Source organism: Pongo abelii, chromosome 16, assembly GCF_028885655.2.
Source record: "Pongo abelii isolate AG06213 chromosome 16, NHGRI_mPonAbe1-v2.0_pri, whole genome shotgun sequence".
In the NCBI taxonomy this organism is placed as follows: domain Eukaryota; kingdom Metazoa; phylum Chordata; class Mammalia; order Primates; family Hominidae; genus Pongo; species Pongo abelii.
The window spans coordinates 93,431,171-93,441,717 of NC_072001.2; the positions used below are offsets into that span (position 1 = coordinate 93,431,171).

The window sequence follows — 10,547 nt, forward strand, 5'->3', positions numbered from 1 at the left end:
GTGTCACCTGGGACCAAGTCGCACTCCTCTGTTCTCAGTTGCTGTCATGGGCTGGCAGAAGAAACCAGCTGACACCAGACTGTTCACCAAAGTGTCCTCCTCTCTGCCTCCCTAGGCATCTCTGTACCAAAAATCTCCCCTCTCTTTAAACATAAAAGGGTTTATGTTACAGGTTCATGCCTGTAATTTCCGTGCTATGGGAGGCCGATGCAGGAGGATCGCTTGAGCTCGGGAGTTGAAGGCTGCAACGAGCCGTGATCCGTTTAAAACGAAAAAAAACACCAGATGTCAACACACATAGAGGATCCAAATAGAGTAGGGAAAGAAAGGAAGGAGTCTCTCCCTCTCTCCAGAGATGTCTGAACTCTAGCTTCTGCTCAGAGAAAATTTTCTATTGCACAGACTTGAAAGATATGTAACAATTTTTTTTTTTCTTGAGGTGGAGTCTCACTCTGTCGCCCAGGCTGGAATGCAGTGGCAAGATCTCGGCTCACTGCAAACCTCCATCTCCCGGGTTCAAGCAATTCTCTTGCCTCAGCCTCCCGAGTAGCTGGGATTACAGGTTCGTGCCACCACACTAGGCTAATATTTGTATATTTATTTATTTATTTATTTATTTTCTTGAAACGAAGTCTCACTCTGTCTCCCAGGCTGGAGTGCAATGGCACGATCTCGGCCACTGCAACCTCCGCCTCCCGGGTTCAAGTGATTCTCCAGCCTCAGCCTCCTGAGTAGCTGGGATTACAGGCGCCCACCATCACACTTGGCTAAGTTTTTTGTATTTTTAGTAGAGATGGGGTTTCACCATGTTAGCCAGGCTGGTCTTGAACTTCTGACCGCAAATGATCTGCCCACCTCAGCCTCCCAAAGTGCTGGGATTACAGGGGTGAGCCACTGCACCCGGCCGTTATGTAACAAAATATTAATAGTGTTTTTGTACTGGACGGTAGGAATTTTCTCTTTATGTATATTTCTAATTTTCTTTAAAAAAAGAATGTATATTATATAATCATAAAAATAAAGAAAAGTGTTTTGTTAGAGGAAATGAGAAACTCCCCATGGTGATGGAATATGTGATTTCAACATGCATCTTTATTTTTTTATTTTTATTTTTTAAATTCCTCCTACTTAGGAGGAAGGTAGGGTTTAGCAATGTGTTTTATTTTATTTGTTATTTATTTATTTATTTTTATTTATTTATTTTTTTTTTTTGAGATGGAGTCTCGCTCTGTCGTCCAGGCTGGAGTCCAGTGGCGCAATCCCGGCTCACTGCAAGCTCCGCCTCCCAGGTTTATGCCATTCTCTTGCCTCAGCCTCCTGAGTAGCTGGGACTACAGGCACCTGTCACCACGCCTGGCTGATTTTTTTTGTATTTTTAGTAGAGATGGGGTTTCACCATGTTAGCCAGGATGGTCTCGATCTCCTGACCTCGTGATCCACCCGCCTCGGCCTCCCAAAGTGCTGGGATTACAGGCGTGAGCCACTGCGTCTGGCTATTTTTTATTTTTTGAGAGGGAGTCTCACTCTGTCGCCCAAGCTGGAGTGCAGTGGTGCTATCCTGGCTCACTGCAACCTCCACCTCCCGGGTTCAAGCAATTCTCCTGCCTCAACCTCCTGAGTACCTGGGATTATGAGAGCCCACCACCACGCCGGGCTAATTTTTTTTTTTTTTTTTTTTTTTTTTTTTTTTTTTTTTTTTGAGATGAAGTCTAGCTCTGTTGCCCAGGCTGGAGTGCAGTGATGTGATCTTGGTTCACTGTAACCTCCGCCTCCCAGGTTCAAGCGATTCTCTTGCCTCAGCCTCCTGGGTAGCTGGGATTACAGGCACCCGCCACCACGCCTGGCTAATTTTTGTATTTTTAGTAGAGACAGGGTTTCACTGTGTTGGCCAGGCTGGTCTCAAATTCCTCATCTCGTGATCGCCCTGCCTCATTCTTCCAAAGTGCTGGGATTACAAGCATGAGCCACCGCACCTGTCCTAATTTTTGTATTTTAGTAGAGATGGGGTTTCTCCATGTTGGTCAGGCTGGTCTTGAACTTCTGACCTCAAATGATCCAACTGCCTCGGCCTCCCAAAGTGCTGGGATTACAGGCGTGAGCCTTCAACATGCATCTTTAAATAGAGAATTTCTGTCTTGCAAAAATTAGTGTATGAAGGTCACAAAGGCTTCCTCATACGGTTCACGGCACACAGAACAGTCTTTTTATAAAGGATGTGGGGTTGCAGAAACAGGAAACGAAGTTGGTTCCCAGATCTTGGCAGGCATAGATGGGGAGTCCCTCCAGAAATCTACTCAGGCCTCCTTCCTGCAAATGTGGGCATGCTGACCCCTGTTATCTGTAAAGAGGGAACTCTTAAGATAACTGTCCATTATCAAACCAATTGGTGATAATCCCTGTCTCAGCCTTTTAAATCACTTAGACCTAGACATTAAGTACTTTGTTTTGAATTTCCACCAAGGAGTTGAATTGGTTAATTATCCTGGAAGTGGTTCAGCTTAAAAGGGTTTGAGATAATTTTGCTACTTTGTTATTATTAGCAAAGATGAAAACTGCTCATTTTGTTTCTAATTTTATTCACTTTTGGGCGAATTATCTGGACCCTTTACAATGAATAATTTTAAATGGGTAATTCTAAAAATTGGTATTAAAAATTCATGTGTTCTTTAAGGAAGATTTAAAATACAGATAAGCAAAATGTATTTCTGTACTGTATTTATGTACATATATGTGTATATGTGTGTACATATGCATGAAACAGAAATGATGGTGCATTAGTGGGAAATGTTTGAATTGCAAGTGCCTGGACTTTACCATTCAAACTATCTTAGGCAAGAAGGGAATATTTATTGACTCATACAACAAACATAAGGAAAATTTGGAGTTATTTCTGGCCTCAGTGACGCAGGACTCAAAATGCTCTCAGAAGTTTTCTAGCTCCTGCCCTCTGCTTCCCTCGCTCTGCCTTCATCTCATTCTCTCGGAATGCGGTTCAGCTGGCAGGAAATATGGCTGCCATGGCCTGCAGACTCACGTCTTCCCATCTTTACTTCCGGAAAGCAACAGGTCCTTTTCCTTTGGTTCCAGCTTACAAAGTCCCAGGAAAGGTCCCTGATAGGCTCAGCATGAGTCATCTGTGCTCTTCTTGACAAATCCTCTTGGACAAGATAGCACAGTTCTGCGGTCGGCTCGGTTTGGGTTGAGTGCTCACCTCCAAACCAGACCCTGTGATGGAGAGGAGGGATCGGGTAAGTAGATGGCAGCTCCCATCTGAACTATGCATGGGGTGCTGTTCTGTAAAGAAAAATCAGGTGCTATTTCCCCTAGAAGGATAGTGTGCTGGTAGACAAGTGACAGATATTCACCAGATGCAAATGGAATCATATTTCACATGTGTTTTGCCACACACTTTGTTACATCTTTCATTTGTCTATGTTCCATGACATAATTTCAGTGATAATAACATTTAATGGCAGAGCAATATTCTATTCCGGAATACAGCCATGATGACTGGAAGTGACCATGAGGACAAGAGCCACCCATCAAGGCTGACAGAGCAGGAAGACAGAGAACACCCAGGTCCTTGATAGCATCCTGGAGTTACTTTACCAGCCAAGTATTACTAATCTCTAGACTTTTTTTTTTTTTTTTTTGAGACAGAGTCTCTGTCATCCAGACTGGAGTTCAGTGGTGCAATCTCGGCTCACTGCAACCTCTAACTCCCAGGCTCAAGCGATTCTCGTGCCTCAGCCTCCTGAGTAGCTGGGATTACAGGCATGCACCACCATGGCCAGCTAACTTTTTTGTATTTTTAGTAGAGACAGGGTTTTGCCATGTTGGCCAGGCTGGTCTCAATCTCCTGGCCTCAAGTGACCCACCCACTTCAGCCTCCCAGATTGCTGGGATTACAGGTGTGAGCCACTGCAACCCACCTTTTTAGACTTCTTGATACATGAGAAAAATAATCCCTGATTTGGATAAACTACAGTAGTCAGGGTTCTCTTGCATATGGACAAGTGCAGTTCCTAATAAATACACTTCTTGACAGCCTTCCATGATTAAAGGTAGGCCAGGGAAATTAACATCAATGGGAAAGGTAGGGACGGGTAATAATAGGAACCCCAGAGAGGTTGAGGGGAAGCTGAAATAAAGGAACTTGTAGCCTACTTCTTTTTTGAAGTGTTGAAGGAAACTGACCCATAGAGAGTCCTGGAGCCAACATTCGGTGGTTGCAACAGAGTAGAACTGGCAGTCATAGCTGAATTGAGTAGCAAGAAGGTAAGGGATAGTACCCAAGACTTTGATCCTATGTAGCATGAAGGGTTGCAGAAGTCTCTAAGGCTCCTAGTTTGAGTAATGGGATCGTCTCCTCAGTTCCCCATACATAGAGATCTTTACTGTAAGTTTCCTTAAAGAGCTGTCATAGGAGCATGACAGAGTACATCACAAGGACAATGTCCTAAAGTCCTCTGTAGTCCCTGTGGTAGTCAACCTACAAGGTGGCCCACTATGATGGTTAATTTTAGGTGTCAGCTGGGTGTGGTGGTTCAAGCCTGTAATCCCAGCACTTTGGGAGACTGAGGCAGGAGGCTCACTTGAGCCCAGGAGTTCAAGACCAGCCTCAGCAACATAGCAAGACCCCCTCTCTACAAAAAAAATTTAAAATTAGCCAGGTGCAGTAGCACATGCCTGTAGTCCTAGCTGCTTGGGAGGCTGAGGTGGGAGGATCACTTGAACCTGGGAGTTTGAGGCTGCAGTGAACTATGATCACACCACTGCATGGAAGCCTGGGTAACAGAGTGAGACTCTGTCTCTAAAAGAAAAGTTTTAGGTGTCAACTTGACTAGATTAAGGAATACCTAGATAGCTGAGAAAGCTTTATAGTTATGTCTGTAAGTGTGTTTGGAAGAGACTGGCATTTAAATCAGTAGACTGATTAGGAAGACCTGCCCTCACCCAGGGTGGATGGTATCATCCACTCAGCTGAGGGCCCAGATAGTGCAAAAGGGCAGAGGAAAGGCGAATCTTCTCTCTCTCTCTTCTGAGCTGGGATACCCTTCTCTTGATGTTAGACATCAGAACTCCAGGTTCTTCAGCCTTCAGACTTCAGGACTTGCACCAGCGACACCTCATGTTCTTGGGCCTTTGAACTTAAACTGACTCACACTACTGGCTTCTCTGGTTCTCTATATCTATATATCCTATTGGTTCTGTCTCTCTGGAGAACCCAGACTAATATACTCACTATGATCCTTGCCTCCAAGTATTCATACCTTTGTGTAGCCCCCTCCCACACTGTACCAGGGTTGGTCTGTGTGACCAAAGGAGTATGGCAGAAATGATGGTCTATCACTTCCAAGGTTAGATTGCAGTTTTTGCTTCTTTCTCTCTTAATCACCCACCCTGGGGAAGCCAGCTGACATGTGAGGAGAAGCTACACATGAGGAAACAGTCACATGAGGGAGCTTGGGAGCAAGCAGATCATCCAGCCCCAGTCAAGCCTTGAGATAACTGTAGTCCCAGCCAGTGTCTAGACTGCAACCTTGTGAGAGAACTTCAATTAGAGATACTCACCTAGGCTGTTCCAGATTCCTAATCAACAGAAATAAAATAATATTTTTTGAGACAGGGTTTCACTCTGTCTTCCAGGCTAGAGTGCAGTGGTGCCATCCTGGCTCACTGCAGCCTCAATCTTCCCAGGCTCAAGTGATCCTCTTACCTCGGCTTCCCAGGTAGCTGAGACTACAGGTACGCATCACCAAACCCAGGTGATTTTTTTATTTTTAGTAGAAACGAGGCCTTGCCATGTTGCCCAGGCTGCTCTTGAACTCCTGGACTCAAGCAATCCTCCTGCCTCAGCTTCCCAAAGTGCTGGGATTACAGGCATAAGCCACTGCACCTGGCAAATGTTTTGTTTTGTTTTTTAAGGTAAGCAATTATTTTATTTCCTTGGCCTGACGGCATTGACTTCATTACACAAGAACTTGCAGCTGACAGAACTGACACACAGATTTCCCCCAAGAGGAAGAACCCTTTTCATTTGCAGAGATGAATTGAAATGTCATGTCTGAGTGCAATTCCTGCTCCCCACTCCCACCCCACAAAACCCTGTAAGTGAAAATAAATCAATAAAATCCCCATGATTTACTAAAAGTCATCCCTGCAAACCTTTCTAACTAGCAGCTGCAGTGGATAACCAAGAAGGGAAGCAGCTGGCCATCATGTAGCATTCCTGTGAGTGTGAGACTGAAGGGACAGCAGCATGGGAGCAAGAATCCTGAATGAGTGAGAGGTGTAGATAATCTACCTTACTTCCTACCTGCCCCTTCCCTACATAAGACATCTCTGTCCTTATACATGGAAAATACTAGAGGAGATGCTAGAAGTGGTTTTAGTCTGCAATTGGAAATGCCTGAAGCTTATTAAATTCCAAGGTAGGGGTGAGATAAGGAGCACCAGAAAGAAAGAACAGGTTAGACAGAGATGCTCAACACTCTGTCAATTCCAGTTTAATGCTATTTAATAACAAAATTATCTTCTTAATCATAACCACCCTCATGCCTAACCCCTATTTTCCAAAGATAAGAGATCCCTGTCTAAATTTCTGGGTTGGTGTCTACTGCCACCCCTGGGGTGGCACTGTGATGTTTGTGAGTGAGATTGCAACTGGGATGGGAGAAAAGAAGTGTGGGACACGGAAGATGGGGGGCCACGATGCATCAATTACAGTGGGCCTCTTTTCATCCCCAGGTATGGCCCACTACCACAAGTCCCCTTTCCCTACCTGTCTTGTGCAACTGTCAAAGAATCTCTTTGGCAAAGAATCTCTGCCCAAAGAGAAGGGAGCACAGGGAGTTGCTGCTGGACTGCCATCATCTCTGACCCCAACTTGTCCACCTCCTGACCGACCCTTCTATGAAATTGCACAAAAATTAAATCTCAGGAATGCCATAAAATTACATCATCCCCATTCCTCTATCAAAGCCAATCCAACAGCTCTGTCCTGACATGCTTTCTCCCTGGGCCAAGGAAGCAGCAAAAAATATCAGTTGAACATGTGAAAATGTGATAAACGGTGTGTGCAGTGTAAAGTTTCTAGATGTCTTCACCTTCTGTCTCCTCGCGGTGGGAGCCGCCCTCTCTTTCCCCAAGTCGCACACACACCCCTCCCATACCCCTAAGTCCAGGTGCTTCCATCTGCTGGGCTTCCAACCACTCATTTCCCATGGACACTCTCATTACTGTAGGCCACATACAGAAAATCATCTTCCTCATGACTGTCCCCATACAGTTGGCCCATGGTGGCACTAGTGGGAGGGATAGTGTTGTTGACAAAGAAGAATAAGGCGTCCTCAGGTCTCAGGTGGATTCTCTTCCGGATTAAGAAGTAGAACTGGCCATCGGTAAGGTCGGAAGGCACTAGGTACTTCCTCTTGTCCAGATGAGGCACCCTGGCTTTTGGAGCCTTCTCTACAATCACGGGGACCCTGTCCGGATATTTCTTCCGGATCTTTTCTCCTTCCCTTTTCCGATACTCAAAGGGACGGACCTCCTTGTACTAGAACTTCATTATGCATCACAGGGCTTCCGTGATCCCGCGCAGGGCCTGCCTCCTTCGCCGCTGACCGCTGGCTGCGTCCTGCTCCCTCCGCCAACGCGTGCTCAGAATGCTGCAGAAATGTCCGCTTCCGGGTCAACAGCGCTGGTCCAAGTGTGCGGGCTGGCGGAAGGTGGGGTGGGAAGGGGACCTCGGGTGCGCCTGCCTGGAGGTAGAGGAGAGCCAGGTGGAGAAATACCGGCGGCTTTTCCAAACAGCTGGGAGCACAAAAACCAAATATTTGGTTTTTTAAACCAGTAAATTTTGGGGTAATGTTACACAGCAATAGATAATGATAGACTCTCTCTTTTAAAAAAATCAGTTCTGGCAGGCCACGATGGCTCACGCCTGTAGTTCCAGCACTACGGGAGGCCAAGGCGGGTGGATCACCTGAGGTCAGGAGTTCGAGACCAGCCTGGCCAACATGGTGAAACCCCGTCTCTACTAAAGATACAAAAAATTAGCCGGGCGTGGTGGTGCACACCTGTAATCCTAGCTACTTGGGAGGCTGAGGCAGGAGAATCGCTTGAACCCGAGAGGCGGAGGTTGCAGTGAGCTGTGATGGTGCCATTGCACTCCAGCCTGGGCGACAGGGCAAGACTCTGTCTCAAAATAAATAAATAAATAAATAAATAAATAAATAAAATGCAGTTATAGCAACTACTGAAGTCTTTCTCTCTTTTCATGCTCCTTGAAGTCCTTTCACAGTTTTTCCTCGCTCCTCTACGCCTCCTCTCGGCCACGCCCTTTAGCACCCAAACCCCCAACAGGTCATGATCCTCTCTTCACGTGGCCATTGCGGGTACGTGATTGGTTTCCTGCACTGACTGCTCTTGTCATGAGACCAGGCTTCCTTTCCCCTACTCCCCACACACCTGATCATGGTGAACAAACCGCCGAGAGAACAAGGTAAGGCAGAAGGAACAGAAGCTGGAGAGAGCGGCAGGGGATAGCCACCAGCCAGATTCTGTGACTCTTCATTCATCTCCCCACTCTAGTCCCAGATTGAAGAGTAATCTTCATGATCTCCTTAATGGCAAAATGCTAGAAAGACTAACCCAGGGGCCTGAAGATGCCTTCAGTTCTCCAGGTCCTGAACTCTGTTCCCGTTACAGGAGGCCTGGCAATCCCTTGCTTTCCTGGGCGTTCCTTTGTTACTGAGCTCCTCTGAGATTTCCATTTTCCTCATTTTCATCTAACTAAATCTAACTACGTTTAACTACCTCTACTAACCAGATATTTGTTCATAGTCGACAGAGTTTCCGAAAATGCAATGTAGTTATCTTGCAGATGACTACAACTGTGTAGCAAAATAACTAAGATGCCACTGGCTATACGAAAAAAAAAATTACTTAGGATTTTGATATATTTTATGGTTTATTTCCCCTTTTGGCCTGTGAACTTCATGAAGGTAATGGTTATGTATGATTCCCGAGTAACCACAGTTCCCAGAACGATCTTTTTTTTTTCTTTTTTTTTGAGACGGAGTTTCGCTCTGTCGCTCAGGATGGAGTCCAGTGGCGCGATCTCGGCTCACTGCAAGCTCCGCCTGCCGGTTCACACCATTCTCCTGCCTCAGCCTCCCGAGTAGCTGGGACTACAGGCGCCCGCCACCACACCCGGCTAATTTTTTGTATATTTAGTAGAGACGGGGTTTCACCATGTTAGCTAGGATGCTTTCGATCTCCTGACCTCGTGATCCTCCCGCCTTGGCCTCCCAAAGTGCTGGGATTACAGGCGTGAGCCACCGCACCCTGCCCTCAGAACAATCTTGAGAATAGAATGTTCCCAATAAATATCCACTGGAAGATGCACCCTATTTTTGTTGAGGGAATGGTGGAATTAGCATCAAAGTGATCTTCAACATTAACTCGGGCCGGGCGCGGTGGCTCACGCCTGTAATCCCAGCAATTTAGGAGGCCGAGGCGGGCGGATCACGAGATCAGGAGATGGAGACCATCCTGGCTAACATGGTGAAACCCTGTCTCTATTAAAAATACAAAAAATTAGCCGGGTGTGGTGGCAGGCGCCTGTAGTCCCAGTTACTCGGGAGGCTGAGGCAGGAGAATGGTGTGAACCCGGGAGGCAGAGCTTGCAGTGAGCCGAGATCGTGCCACTGAACTCCAGCCTGGGCAACAGAGCGAGACTCCGTCGGAAAAAAAAAAAAAAAAAAAAAAAATATATATATATATATATATATATCTCTATGGCTGGTAATTCTAAGCGTTTTATGGTACATCACAAAATGTTCTTTTCTTTTTCTAAATTGCACTGAATCAACAAACGGAGTAGACAGGAACATTTTCTTCACTTTAAGGAAAGACTTCATAATTTTTTAGCTAGGGGACGACCCAAAATGACCACTGGCTCTCACATGAGACCCAGGAGCCTCCCCAGTTTGAAGCCCAATATCACATTTCCCAGAATACTTGATGCCCTCGCCCGCCTCCTCTGGCTATCAACCAGACGAAAAGGGGATGTGCCTGGGAGTTTGATGCCAAGGGAAGGATGCGGAATGTCTGTTTTCTACTAAGGGCTTCTGCTGGGCCTTTCTAATGTCCAGTTTGAGTTGGTCTGGGACCTGGCCTCCGCAAACACCCTGCAGGCTCCGGCCGCCGGGGATGAGGTGGAAGACTGGGCAGAAGAGAGGCCGCAAAGGCCCGAGGGCTGAGCTGCTCTGCGCCGGGGAGGGGCGAGGTGCCAGAGCGCGGGAGACTTCACGGTGGGCACCAGGCTGCTCCGCGGTAGGTGGGTGAGGCCAGGAGATTCACATCTGCAGATGCCACAGTGAGGGTACAGCATTTAGATCCCTCGGCTCCAAACAGGCGGTTCCGGGGGACCGGTAGCTGGGGAAATGGGTTTAGCACTTTTCAACGCCTGGAACTGGACATCCACGGCTCCGAGTCCTTTGAGGTCTTGCTCGGGACTACGTTTCCCAGAAGGCTAGGCG

General features: G+C 46.7%; 1 pseudogene; it reads right to left on the minus strand.

Annotated features, from left to right (window-relative positions):
• Window positions 1-2,829: 2,829 nt before the first annotated feature.
• LOC100445631 (gamma-aminobutyric acid receptor-associated protein-like 3) lies at window positions 2,830-7,791 on the minus strand (annotated as a pseudogene).
• Window positions 7,792-10,547: the final 2,756 nt, after the last annotated feature.